Below are 13408 nucleotides of genomic sequence, written 5' to 3' on the forward strand. Positions count from 1 at the left end.
TGTCCACCTCTCAGAATAGAATATATTTCTATTGCACTGTCTTTGATGTATATATTTGTCTTTACATTTAAGTTAACTATTAACATATATGGCTACACCCCCAGCATGACAATCGCGATCAGAACGGTGTAAGACTTAACCATCACAAGCTGCCATCAGGTCATTCATATCAGACATACATAAATCATGTTTCAGAAACGCATATAACATCAACTTTAGACTGTTTAAACATACACGTAAACTCATCGACTTTCTTCAATAGGCCCTGTGCATTTATATGAACTACTTTCAGGCTTTAATTATTTGCTCGTATTTTTACAAATATGTTTTGTTGTTGATCCGGTGGGTGATGAGTCCCCGTCGGTATCAGGAAGTTCCTTTTCTTCCTCTCAGGCGAACGGTATGTCCGCTGTTAGTTAGTTTTGTTGTTGATCCGGTGGGTGAAGAGTCGCCGTCGGTATCAGGAAGTTCCTTTTCTTCCTCTCAGGCGAACGATATGTCCGCTGTTGAATTAGGATGATTACGTTGGAGGGGTGACTGCCCCTCTTACCTGCTGAGCTATGGACTCAGACAGTGAATAAATTATACGCAGTTAACGACTGTTGGTCGGAGTTAGGTTTACGAGCGATGGCTCTTTATTATTCGAAAGTCGAATCAGAACTAAAACTTAAAGCTAACATAATTGAACTTCATAGCGGCCACTTCAATGGGCAGTGCTTGCCGGCACGAGCATCCGGCCAGACGCTGTGTCAGCAGTTTGGCCGGCGCGATGTTTACGTAAACTGTGGTCAACAACTTTGGTTTTGCTGGCCACAGTTAACTACTCCCTCTTTTAAGTTAAGGCCGCACTCGGTCGATCCTAAATCTGCAATCACTTCTTTTATTTGGATGGCAGATCTTTTTGCCCTACTAAGTCGCTGGTAAGTAAGACTAATGCAGATGAGCGCACAGCATATTGTTCCTACAATAATTGCTGCGAGATACATTTGGTTGTCGTCAATTTCGTCTCGGAACTCCTTGATAAACTCCAAGTTTCGTTCACTCAAGCGGTGAAGATACGGGAGGCTGAGAACATCTTGGTTGGCAGTGATGTTCAACAGGGGGGAGCTGGCTGCCCCTGGAGTTCTCTTCTGGGCGTTAGCGTGATTGACGAAGAGGGTTTCATTTATCATGGCCTGTTTATCGAAGGTGAAAAGGTGAGTGCCATGTGTCCAGACTTCTGTCCCATTGTCCACTCGAACATTGGCAGACCTGTCGTTGATGATTACGATCCCTTCGTCCACGTATGTGATTGGGTGCAGGTCGCTCTGTTGTGTTCGGCAATGCGCCATCCCACCAGCATGCAGTTCTTTGGCGCATGAACTCTCTGCCAAACGGCAGAATGTGGCTCCCGGTGACACGGAGCAATTTTAATGGCGTGAATTTCTCCGCCGCATTCCGCTATAATGTTGTCTGTTATCTGCAGCATTGTCTCACTATGAGCTACTGGAAAAATAGTTATCTTTTTGCATGCTAATTTTATTTTAGGAAATTTTATGATAAAATGTAAAACGTTAACGGACTGCAGAACCTTCACGGACGAAACGGACAAAAGATCCCCTATGGGAGTGTTGGTGGGTTCCTCAAGCCAAACTGATTTTAAGTCTTCGTGGTCTAAAATGTTCGGACTAACAATATTAATTTTGGCAAGGTTTATTGCAAGCATTAAATTCTGTAATTCCATCATCAACATTCTGTTTCTAGCAAGTAGTGTCTCATATAGGTGTCCAGTGTCTACTTGTGAATTTTTGGCGGATCTCAGAATTTGATTAACGGTCGATGTTAGCTGATTAATTTGATTTTGAATTTTAGTGTTAATTTTAATTTGCCTATTGCTTGACTCAACTAACTTCATTTCGGTGAATCTAATTTTCTCTAAATCACCGGCGTCTGGTGTCCCTGCTACGACCTTTAGCGCTGACCCTAAGAAATCTAAACTCCTAGCTACTCGATGATGAATGCCCAACGACTCCAACAAGTCCTGGAGGTGGGCGGTATCTAGGCTTAGAAGCTTTTTCATGTGGGATAGTGGAAACATGTTTATCATGTTGTCTGTTTCTTCCACCACGCGCGCACACTCCGGGAGGTTCGCTGTGTGAGTGACAAACGCGAACTCTTCCCACACTAGTATTTGGCCGTCAACGATGGGGATATACTTAGCCTGGGAATAATCAGTTATGTGAGCCGACGCCAAGGATAGGAAAAAATAAGGTATGAGTCCGAACCTGTGGAATTGAACTTTAGCTATTTTTTTTGTTCATCGAGAGGTATCCCACCACCATATAAATAAACATTAACTAAAAGGCATGCCGGTGGCTATGAAACTTATGGCTAGTACGAATTTGCGCCAAGTGGCTTAAAAGTGTAATAAAAAACGGTTAAAGAAGGACATTATCTAATTGTACTATTTAAGATTGTCCTTGTGGACCACCCTCCCCTTAATGAGGACCGTGGTCCCCAGGTCCACTTCTACAGCTCTTTCCTCACACAAGGGTGTGAGTTTATTTCCTAGTCTTTTGTTGGACTTTACGAAAACTTTTTCTCCAACTTCGAAGACCCTATTCTGCCGAGTCGCGTTCTCCCTGTTTCTTAGCGCGTCCTGTGCGTTTTTTATCTTTTCCCGGACTTCTGTTTGTAAGTCGTCCGAGTTCGCCTGCACAACATCAGCTGGTCTTTTGTCAATGACCGTGTGTTGGGATAAAATTGTCGAAAATAATTTCTTAAAAAATAATGGCATTGAAGATGATCAAAGTGGAAATTTGAAACCGAAATGTCCCAGCTGTAATCAGCTTCATCGTATATTCGTTCGTTACTATGGTTTTGTTTAGGTCTTAACATTTTTCTTTTAAGCTGACACATATTCAACATATATTACAAGTTATTGTTAAGTAAATTAAGTTGACATTCAACATAAGGGCTTTGACAAATAGGAAACCAGTCACAAGCACTGTATTCATTCTAAAGTTCATTATTTTCAATCCCTTAATAGTCCCTATAAGTAAACGATCCTTCGATTTAGTCAAGTCTTATGCCATATGTTAAAAAAATTAGGTCATCTTTTGAAAATACTGGTGCATTAACATGCAATAGAAGATTTCTAATGTCACTGAAAAATAAATATGTCAAGAGTATCACAGGAATTACTAAAATCCGTCGGAGTCGTGATATTAAACTCATTCAGTCCAGTTGCTGCAAAACTATCAAAAAGCCGACTTTCGCTAAGAAGATTACTATTGAAGTCGCCAGCAATATTAATACCCACGTGGCAACTGATAACTCACTTATAAAGTCCAGTAAAGGCGCATAGTCTATTTACCGATTTGGTGGGCATATACAGCCAATAAGTGCTTTGTTGCTTTGAAATTTGCTGTCCACCTCTCTGAATCTATATTTCTATTGCACTGTCTTTGATGTATATATTTTTCTTTACATTTAAGTTTACTATTAACATATATGGCTACACCCCCAGCATGACAATCGCGATCAGAACGGTGTAAGACTTAACCATCACAAGCTGCCAGCAGGTCATTCATATCAGACATACATAAATCATGTTTCAGAAACGCATATAACATCAACTTTAGACTGTTTAAACATACACGTAAACTCATCGACTTTCTTCAATAGGCCCTGTGCATTTATATGAACTACTTTCAGGCTTTAATTATTTGCTCGTATTTTTACAATGCTAATAGCGGTGGAACCTTCTTTATTATCCTGCATTGATTTAATGATGACATTTTAGGTACGCAACCTCAGTAAAAGTAAAGGAATTAAAAAACAAAAAATAACCTACATATGTACAAATATGTTTTGTTGTTGATCCGGTGGGTGATGAGTCGCCGTCGGTATCAGGAAGTTCCTTTTCTTCCTCTCAGGCGAACGGTATGTCCGCTGTTAGTTAGTTTTGTTGTTGATCCGGTGGGTGATGAGTCGCCGTCGGTATCAGGAAGTTCCTTTTCTTCCTCTCAGGCGAACGATATGTCCGCTGTTGATTGCTGGCCGGCTGGCCGAAGGTGTCCCAATACTGAATTAGGATGATTACGTTGGAGGGGTGACTGCCCCTCTTACCTGCTGATCTATGGACTCAGACAGTGAATAAATTATACGCAGTTAACGACTGTTGGTCGGAGTTATTATTCGAAAGTCGAATCAGAACTAAAACTTAAAGCTAACATAATTGAACTTCATAGCGGCCACTCCAATGGGCAGTGCTTGCCGGCTATGCACGAGCATCCGGCCAGACGCTGTGTCAGCAGTTTGGCCGGCGCGATGTTTACGTAAACTGTGGTCAAAAACTTTGGTTTTGCTGGCCACAGTTAACTACTCCCCCTTTTAAGTTACGGCCGGTCGATCCTAAATCTGCAATCACTTTTTTTATTTGGATGGCAGATCTTTTTTCCCTACTAAGTCGCTGGTAAGTAAGACCAAAGCAACAACCGGGGAGCAGCTGGCCGCCCCTGGAGTTCTCTTCTGGGCGTTAGCGTGATTGACGAAGAGGGTTTCATTTATCATGGCCTGTTTATCGAAGGTGATAAGGTGAGTGCCATGCAGAACCTTCACGGACTGCAGAACCTTCACGGACGAAACGGACAAAAGATCCCCTATGGGAGTGTTGGTGGGTTCCTCAAGCCAAACTGATTTTAAGTCTTCGTGGTCTAAAATGTTCGGACTAACAATATTAATTTTGGCAAGGTTTATTGCAAGCATTAAATTCTGTAATTCCATCATCAACATTCTGTTTCTAGCAAGTAGTGTCTCATATAGGTGTCCAGTGTCTACTTGTGAATTTTTGGCGGATCTCAGAATTTGATTAACGGTCGATGTTAGCTGATTAATTTGATTTTGAATTTTAGTGTTTATTTGAATTTGCCTATTGCTTGACTCAACTAACTTCATTTCGGTGAATCTAATTTTCTCTAAATCACCGGCGTCTGGTGTCCCTGCTACGACCTTTAGCGCTGACCCTAAGAAATCTAAACTCCTAGCTACTCGATGATGAATGCCCAACGACTCCAACAAGTCCTGGAGGTGGGCGGTATCTAGGCTTAGAAGCTTTTTCATGTGGGATAGTGGAAACATGTTTATCATGTTGTCTGTTTCTTCCACTACGCGCGCATACTCCGAGAGGTTCGCTGTGTGAGTGACAAACGCGAACTCTTCCCACACTAGTATTTGGCCGTCAACGATGGGGATATACTTAGCCTGGGAATAATCAGTTATGTGAGCCGACGCCAAGGATAGGAAAAAATAAGGTATGAGTCCGAACCTGTGGAATTGAACTTTAGCTATTTTTTTTGTTCATCGAGAGGTATCCCACCACCATATAAATAAACTTTAACTAAAAGGCATGCCGGTGGCTATGAAACTTATGGCTAGTACGAATTTGCGCCAAGTGGCTTAAAAGTGTAATAAAAAACGGTTAAAGAAGGACATTATCTGATTGTACTATTTAAGATTGTCCTTGTGGACCACCCTCCCCTTAATGAGGACCGTGGTCCCCAGGTCCACTTCTACAGCTCTTTCCTCACACAAGGGTGTGAGTTTATTTCCTAGTCTTTTGTTGGACTTTACGAAAACTTTTTCTCCAACTTCGAAGACCCTATTCTGCCGAGTCGCGTTCTCCCTGTTTCTTAGCGAGTCCCGTGCGTTTTTTATCTTTTCCCGGACTTCTGTTTGTAAGTCGTCCGAGTTCGCCTGCACAACATCAGCTGGTCTTTTGTCAATGACCGTGTGGATTGATTTGTAGTACCTGGTAGTGGCTAATAGAATTATTTCCACGGTGTCGGTTATTCCGGTGTCGATTTTTAAACATCGACTGAGTTCCGATAGGGTACTATGGAACCGCTCTACCTGCCCGTTTGAAACACTATGTAGAGGCGGTGCATTTGCAATGCTAACGCCAAAATGCTTATTGAGCAAGGTTGAGATTGTCTGCGACTTCAACGATGGTTCGTTGTCGCAATAGATTACTCTAGCTTTTGGAAAATAATTCATCAGCTGAAGTAAAGCTGGCTAAAGATCCTCAATGGTCCTTGAGTGGACGTGTTGCGCGACAGCAAATGTTGAAAATTTGGCGATGCAAGTGAGAAAATATTTCCTGTCGGTGGAGTATATGTCTATGTGCAATATTTCTCCTATATGAGAGGGGATCGGTGTCTCACCCAGCTCCTGTTTTTTTTAATGTCTGTCATATTTGGCTCTCGCGCATGTCTTGCAGTTTTAGACGATTTCACTGGCCAATTTTGCCATCTTCGGGAAGTAGTACTCGGAGAGCACTTGCTTCACATTTTCCTGGGCCGATCTATGGGCCCTATTATGCTCAGCTGTGATAATTTCTCGCCTCTCATCAACTGCAAAAATGTCTGTTACTCGGTTTTTGCAGTGCCAGAATTTTGTTGCTGGAAATTGTCGAACCAGCTGGTCCTGTACCATGGCCAACGTGTGTAGGTCACAATGGATGGCGTTTACGCCATTAGGAACGATAATATCTACGATTTCTCTGAGCAATGATTCTTTGCAAGAGAAGCTAACTAAGTGACGCCTTTTGTTCCCAAACAGTATGAAGCTGCGTTTCAATGGGGAGCGCGCCTCTTCGAGAACCAATTGGTTCTGGAAGCAATTCAGTGCTTTGTCCGTAGAATCAATGGTGTGGGTCAGGGAGAGTTCGCTGTGTATCGTGGCTATGCATGATTCAGCTTCCTGCTCATCCATGGCATTGAGTTGTTGTGTGGACAGCGCGTCCGCGACCAAGTTCTCTTTGCCAGACTTATAAAAAATACGCGCACCTGACTCATCGATGCGCGCCTTCCACCTCTTGATTTTAGCGTTCGGATTTGACTCCGAGACCGCAAAGGTCAAGGGCTGATGATCAGTAAAGATATTTATGACTTTTACTGCGTACAGATAGTGCCGTAATTTGGCTAATGCCCAAATAATAGCTAACAATTCCCTTTCATTTGTAGCAAATTTCTTTCCCTGTCCTTCAATGTCCTTGAGATCATTGTGATAGGACGACCCTCTTGGGACAATACCGCGCCAATGCCATAGGCCGATGCATCTGTCGTTAGATCAAATGCTTTTTTAAAATCGGGGTATCTTAGCATGACGTCTTCAGATGCCAAGATATTTCGCAGCTTCTGAAACGCTTGTTGCTGCGCCTCAGAGAACTGGACCAAAATGTTCCGTGACCTATGTCTACTAACCGTTTCGTTTTCCCCTTTCAAGATGTCCGAAATGGGTCTTGCTATTGCTGCAAAGTCCTTTATGAAACATCTGTAGTAGCTCGCCAGGCCAAGGAATGATCTGACTTCAAACACGGATTATGGTTCCGGGAAGTCTTTAATGGCTTTGACCTTCTCTGGGTCAGTTGTTGCACCATTGCTGGTGACTATGAATCCGAAGAAGCTTACGCCTTTTTAAAGAGGCGTGATTTTTCTACAGATACCCTCATGTTTGCTTCGTAGGGGTTCTTTAGAACCCAATCTACGTGTGTGACATGTGATTCTTCATTTCTTCACGTATACGGGACAAAATTTGCCGATTTGCTCTCGCAAAATGTCGTCGATTGTCCTTTGAAAAATGCTGGCAGCATTTTTCAGACCAAAAGGGAGTCTGCGAAATTCATATTTCCCTCCGTTTACCGAAAAGGAAGTTTTTTCGCGATCACACTCTGCGAGCATGATCTGGTGGTATCCTGACTTAAGGTCCAAAGTTGTAAAATATTTGGCCTTGCCTAGGTTTCCCAATATCATGGAGATATTTGGCATGGGGTACTTGTCAGGTACCGTTCTTTCATTTAGCTTGCGAAAGTCAATTACTAGTCGCATGTTTTTGTTGCCCATTTCATCAGTGCCCTTCTTGTCCACTACCCATATTGGGTTGTTGTACGGAGACACTGGTTTTTGGATTATGCCGTTGCCCAATAGATTTTGGATTTCCTTGTTAACAAAATCGGCCGCCCCCATGGGGTACGGATGCAGTTTTGCATAAATAGGATCTTCATCCATTGTTCGTATTGTGGCTACTACCGAAGTGTTATATGGTAGTGCCTCATTGGGGTCTGCAAATGCCCTTTTTCTGTTTTTAAGCATTTTTATAAAGGCATCTTTGATTACAAGGGGTGCATCAGAGCAATCTACGCTAGTAAAATTGACATCAGCACAGGTATGGAAGGAAATTTCTTCGACTTCCGTACCACATTTAAGACTCTCAGATTTTAAGCAAAGCGATGCCCCAGCCTGTGCTAACAGGTCGAGACCGATTATTCCATCGAACGTTGATAGGTCCGATAGAATAAAGAATGTTGCTTTTATATTGAAAATTGAGACAAGGCATTTCTGTGTTATTTGTGTTGCGCCATGGATTGAATGAATATTGAAAGGGGCTTCTACCGGGCGGACGCCTTTTAGCCCCTTGTAAGTTTTTAGACGCGCCCGTGTCTATGAGGAATTTCATGGAAGCCCCGCTTCTCTTCGTCTGAGGACGGGTAGCAGGGATTTTCCCCTAAAAAATTGATGGCATCCGAATCATAATCTTCAATGGCATCGTCATCAATTTTTGCCGCTGCACTGGAGGCTGCGCTAGAATAATTTTTGTCGGCCTGCTCGCCGCTTTGAGCGACATGATTAACTCTTTGTCTTTTAATAGGGCCTGAACGGCCGGACGGAGCCGGTCTCCCGTTTTGGTAAGCCTGTGCTTGGGTCGGTTGTACAATTTTAGAAATGGATGAGTCAACAACTATTGGCTCCGGAGTATTATTTTGCGGTGCAGAATGCACTTGGGCCTTATGTGGTTTGCTAAAGTGCGGGTTTTTACCGCTGATTAGGCTGCGGGAAGGGCTTGTCCTGTTGACGATCTTGTGGCTTTGGATTTTGCCGACGATCTTTGTCCTCCTGTCTTCTTGCAAACGCAGTTGCGAAAATATACCTTTCGTGGTTCGATTCCACTTCTTGTGCCAGGGCCAAAGCCGATGGCATGTCTTTCGGCTTTGCCGAGAAGAGCAAATCCGTGAGGTTTCGCTGGAGGCCTGAAATGAACACGCGTAAAGCGTCCTCGCGGAATTTGGCACACAAAATTGTTGCCATTGACGTGTCGTACGACATATTGACTTTATTTGTCAATCATCGTAATACTGTAGAAGGGTCATGCCACCCTGTCTTAGGGTTCCCAGCTCTTGTTCAATTACATGCATTGGTCGCTTGTCACTGAACGTGTAGTCAAGACGACTTATTATCGCGTCGAAATTTAGTACCGTGCCGAATGAGGACAGCACGGCGTCGGCAGGGCCCCTAATCTTACTTCTAATGATGATAACTGCCTGGTAGTGGCGCGAGCTACCATCATACCATCTGAAAATATAGTAAGCGGTCGTGGCCGCCTGTCGCCAGGAGACGTATGTTTCCTGTGCACCCGCAAATTCGGGCAAGCATTTTACAGCATCTAAAGGTTCGCTACATTGTATATTATCATCTATTTGAATAGCCGTGTATGTTTTTATTTCTGCGGCCGTTGCTGGTGAAGTATTTATTGCTGCCACCCTGCCAGCCAACTCCTCGATTTGTTGTCTTAACCCCTGCTCTCTTATGTGGCTCTGAACGGCCTGTTCTGTTAGGGCATTATTAACCGCTGCCTGTATAACGGACCTCCATGACGTCTGTAGGAGGGACGGGGGGCTTGCGTTTTGGGGTTGAGGCGTGGACTTGCCCTATACTCTCGGATTCTGAGTCGCTTGAGTATTGTTTTCTGTTCCTATATTGGAGAAACGGATCACTCATGGGCAGTTGAATTCAACTGCACAGAAACCCAAGACTTTGGGGGTCGTATTTCCTTTTAACTTAACTGCTGCTGTCAAATTGTAAATTATAAAATTCTAAATACTGAGATTTTTTAAAAATTCACTTCGCACTCGTTTATTTATTTATTCGATTTTTCTTTTTTTTTTTTTTGTTGTTACAAGAATTAAATGGGCAGAATTAATTGTTTTTCTTGAGACAGTGGTCCGAATTATATAGATAACTTTGATTGAAGACATAAAAGTTTTGGCCGAAGGGCCCACTTACATGTTTTGTGAATTTTGTGCCGTTTTGCAGCTACGTTTTTCCCGAGCCGCCGTCACTTTTAATTTCCAAGCTTTAGTTTTATTCGGTCGGGTAATCTGTTACCGCTAGTTGAGCGCCAATTAGTTTTGTTGTTGATCCGGTGGGTGATGAGTCGCCGTCGGTATCAGGAAGTTCCTTTCCTTCCTCTCAGGCGAACGGTATGTCCGCTGTTGATTGCTGGCCGGCTGGCCGAAGGTGTCCCAATGCTGAATTAGGATGATTACGTTGGAGGGGTGTCTGCCCCTCTTACCTGCTGATCTATGGACTCAGACAGTGAATAAATTATACGCAGTTAACGACTGTTGGTCGGAGTTAGGTTTACGAGCGATGGCTCTTTATTATTCGAAAGTCGAATCAGAACTAAAACTTAAAGCTAACATAATTGAACTTCATAACGGCCACTCCAATGGGCAGTGCTTGCCGGCTATGCACGAGCATCCGGCCAGACGCTGTGTCAGCAGTTTGGCCGGCGCGATGTTTACGTAAACTGTGGTCAACAACTTTGGTTTTGCTGGCCACAGTTAACTTACATATGTGATCAATTTAACTAAGCTGGCATCCCCAGACCGTCAATTCTTTATTCACACTATTCGGTTGTGGAACGAACTGCCACAACGCCACAAAACGATCACAAGCACAACGCAACTTAGAATTTATTTACCTTTTTAAAATCACAAAGTACCAATTAAAATAATCAAATAAATTAAATTTAAAATACCAAAATTATGTATTAAATGTTAGATGTAAGCGATTAACTCAACTTGTTGACTATAAAATTTCATAATCTGATATGTTAAGTTAAGTAGGGATCTATACATTTTGCTTGTTTTAGTTAATTTTAAGGAAATCCTTGTAGCACCAGGAAATAATTAAGAAATATGTAAATAAATTACATAAACTTATATCTAATAAAGAGAGCCAAGATATACATTAACGAGCGAAAGCTCTCCAGTGCCGCAGAACCACCTTCAAAAACATCCGCATCATTGTTATCAGAGGTGAGAGAAGACTGAGTAGCACTAGTGAGATCATCGCAATTGGAGCTTAAGGTCTCCTCCATACTCTCAATGCGCAATGCGTGAGATGCAATGAAAAGCAGGGCTGGTTGAACAGAGTTCAAAGGTTTCCTCCCTCCATGTACAGCACGCCATGCATACGGAAGTCCGCCAAATTATTTGTCATGCTTTGTGCGACAAGTTTTGCCTCTACGCTACCCACGTCATTTCGTAGCATTCAAGCAAATGCTTAGACAAACCAAGCCAAGACAATTTGCAAACAGGAGCTGTAACGGCTTTTCGATGAAACAGCTGTTTGTTGAACTGTCAGCAATTCAGAGATTTAGTCGCCCGATTTGTTCTAAGTTCACAAGAAAAAGAAACAGGAGAAGAAGCAATAGCGAACATATCGGGCTTCACATTTTTCAAAAATCCCTACAGAAGATCAGGGATGGACTGCGTGGGAAGAATAAAATGAGTTTAGTCCGATATAGTGATTGCTTCAAAAATCGTGAATCACCTCTTACAACAAGCTATAATATAGACAGATGTCTATATTATAATATTGTCATATGCAAGCAAATTTTCATGTTAAAACTGTTATTTGAGTTGTTGAGTGGTCGGTAATGGCTCAAAATTTGGTAAAAGATAAATTTTTTGCCCATAACATTTTACAAACTTTGGCTTTGTTCCTTTGTTGTAAATAAAGCTATTTATCAATGTCGAGGTTTTCCTTACAATAATTAATCATTTTTGTCCGACAGAGCACTAGCACCCATCTTTTTCAAAGATGGTCCGTAAGGTTTTGCCGTGCCAAAAATTTTCCGGTTATACCTTGACGGGGGGCTTTGGAGGTTATCGCTCCCCTAGGAGATTGTAGCCATTATGTAAACAATTGTAACAATTTATCAACTAATCCGTAGCAATAAAATAATATAAGAGCCGAAAAAAGTACTTCTAAAACAGTTTAATAGAGTGAAAGACCCCCTAAAAAAATTCTGCATACGCCGTTGTAATTTTTGATGGACGGTGGATGGTGGAAGGTTGATCTGTGGGAGCTCCAGTCAATTATTCATCAAAAATCCCCACCGTTTCGTTTGGATGGGCTCTGTGGGACTGGGCTATAAGTCCGCCATCCAAATTTGAAGGACTTATTTTTGCGACAGATTGTAAATGTTTTTTTTTTTCTATTTTTGAGCATTCCCTACGAAATCGTTTTCAATAATGACAAGGAACAATTGGAAATTGGAAGGGTCCAAAGAGAGAGGAGTGCAAAACTAAGTTTGCTATTATATGTTTAATTGAAATTCATCGTCATTCAACTCCTCTAAATTATCTGCCAATAAAATCGGACTTTGTTGAAATAGGGATAGAAAACTATTTCCATAAGGTTTTGCCGTGCCCACAATTTTTCAGTTGGTCCTAGATGCTGAAACTAAGAAAAGTGAAACGGCTTGGATTAGAGTTGCAAAAAAATCTATGGTACCATCGATAGAAACGATTGTTGGGTTCAAAATACAATTTCGGAACGACGGGCTTAAATAAAGTCTAATAGCCTATTTCCACAGAGATCCATCCACCTTCCACCATCCGTTCAAGGGATCCCAATTAGTCCGTCGCTAAGATTTGCCGGTCTAATTTATGCGATATTTAGACGATGTTTTTGAGGTGCAGTCCTGTTCCAACGCAGTCCCATCCTGAAAAACCGTTAAGATTTTAGATAAAAGTGAAACTCCGATCCGACTTCCACCTTCCGATTTCAGCTGATCTGAACAGCTGTGGCTCAAAGATGGTTGATCTGTTGACCGTGTTTACGTTTTGACAAAAAGTGAAGGTGGATGTGCTCTGTGGTAATCGGAGTTTCACATTTCTTAAAAATTCCAACCGTTTCCAACGGCAAGAATGTATGGAAAGAGGGCATATCGCAGCCACTAAGCTAGTCTTTATAAACAAATACTGGTTATTTCCTAAAGAAAATGTTATTTTATCCTTCCAAAGATACCAAACATATAGTTTATAAGGGTCCTGTTTGAATTAAAACTAACATAACAAATTGAACTTTAATTGCATATATTGCAAATTTTAAGTTGAACATTTGCACTATTTACAAGATCATTTTGCTTTCTGGACTTTTGACTGATGTAAGACTTGTGTTCTCATGGAGCCACCATCTATTTACATATGCCAAAAATTCAACCTGTTTTCCTCGGATGGACTGTGTGGGAAGATGGTATTACAAATTGGATTTACGTTCCGTACTGCATTTTTGCTCAG

Source organism: Drosophila elegans, unplaced genomic scaffold (assembly GCF_018152505.1).
Source record: "Drosophila elegans isolate 14027-0461.03 unplaced genomic scaffold, ASM1815250v1 contig_257, whole genome shotgun sequence".
NCBI classification, from domain to species: Eukaryota; Metazoa; Arthropoda; class Insecta; order Diptera; family Drosophilidae; genus Drosophila; species Drosophila elegans.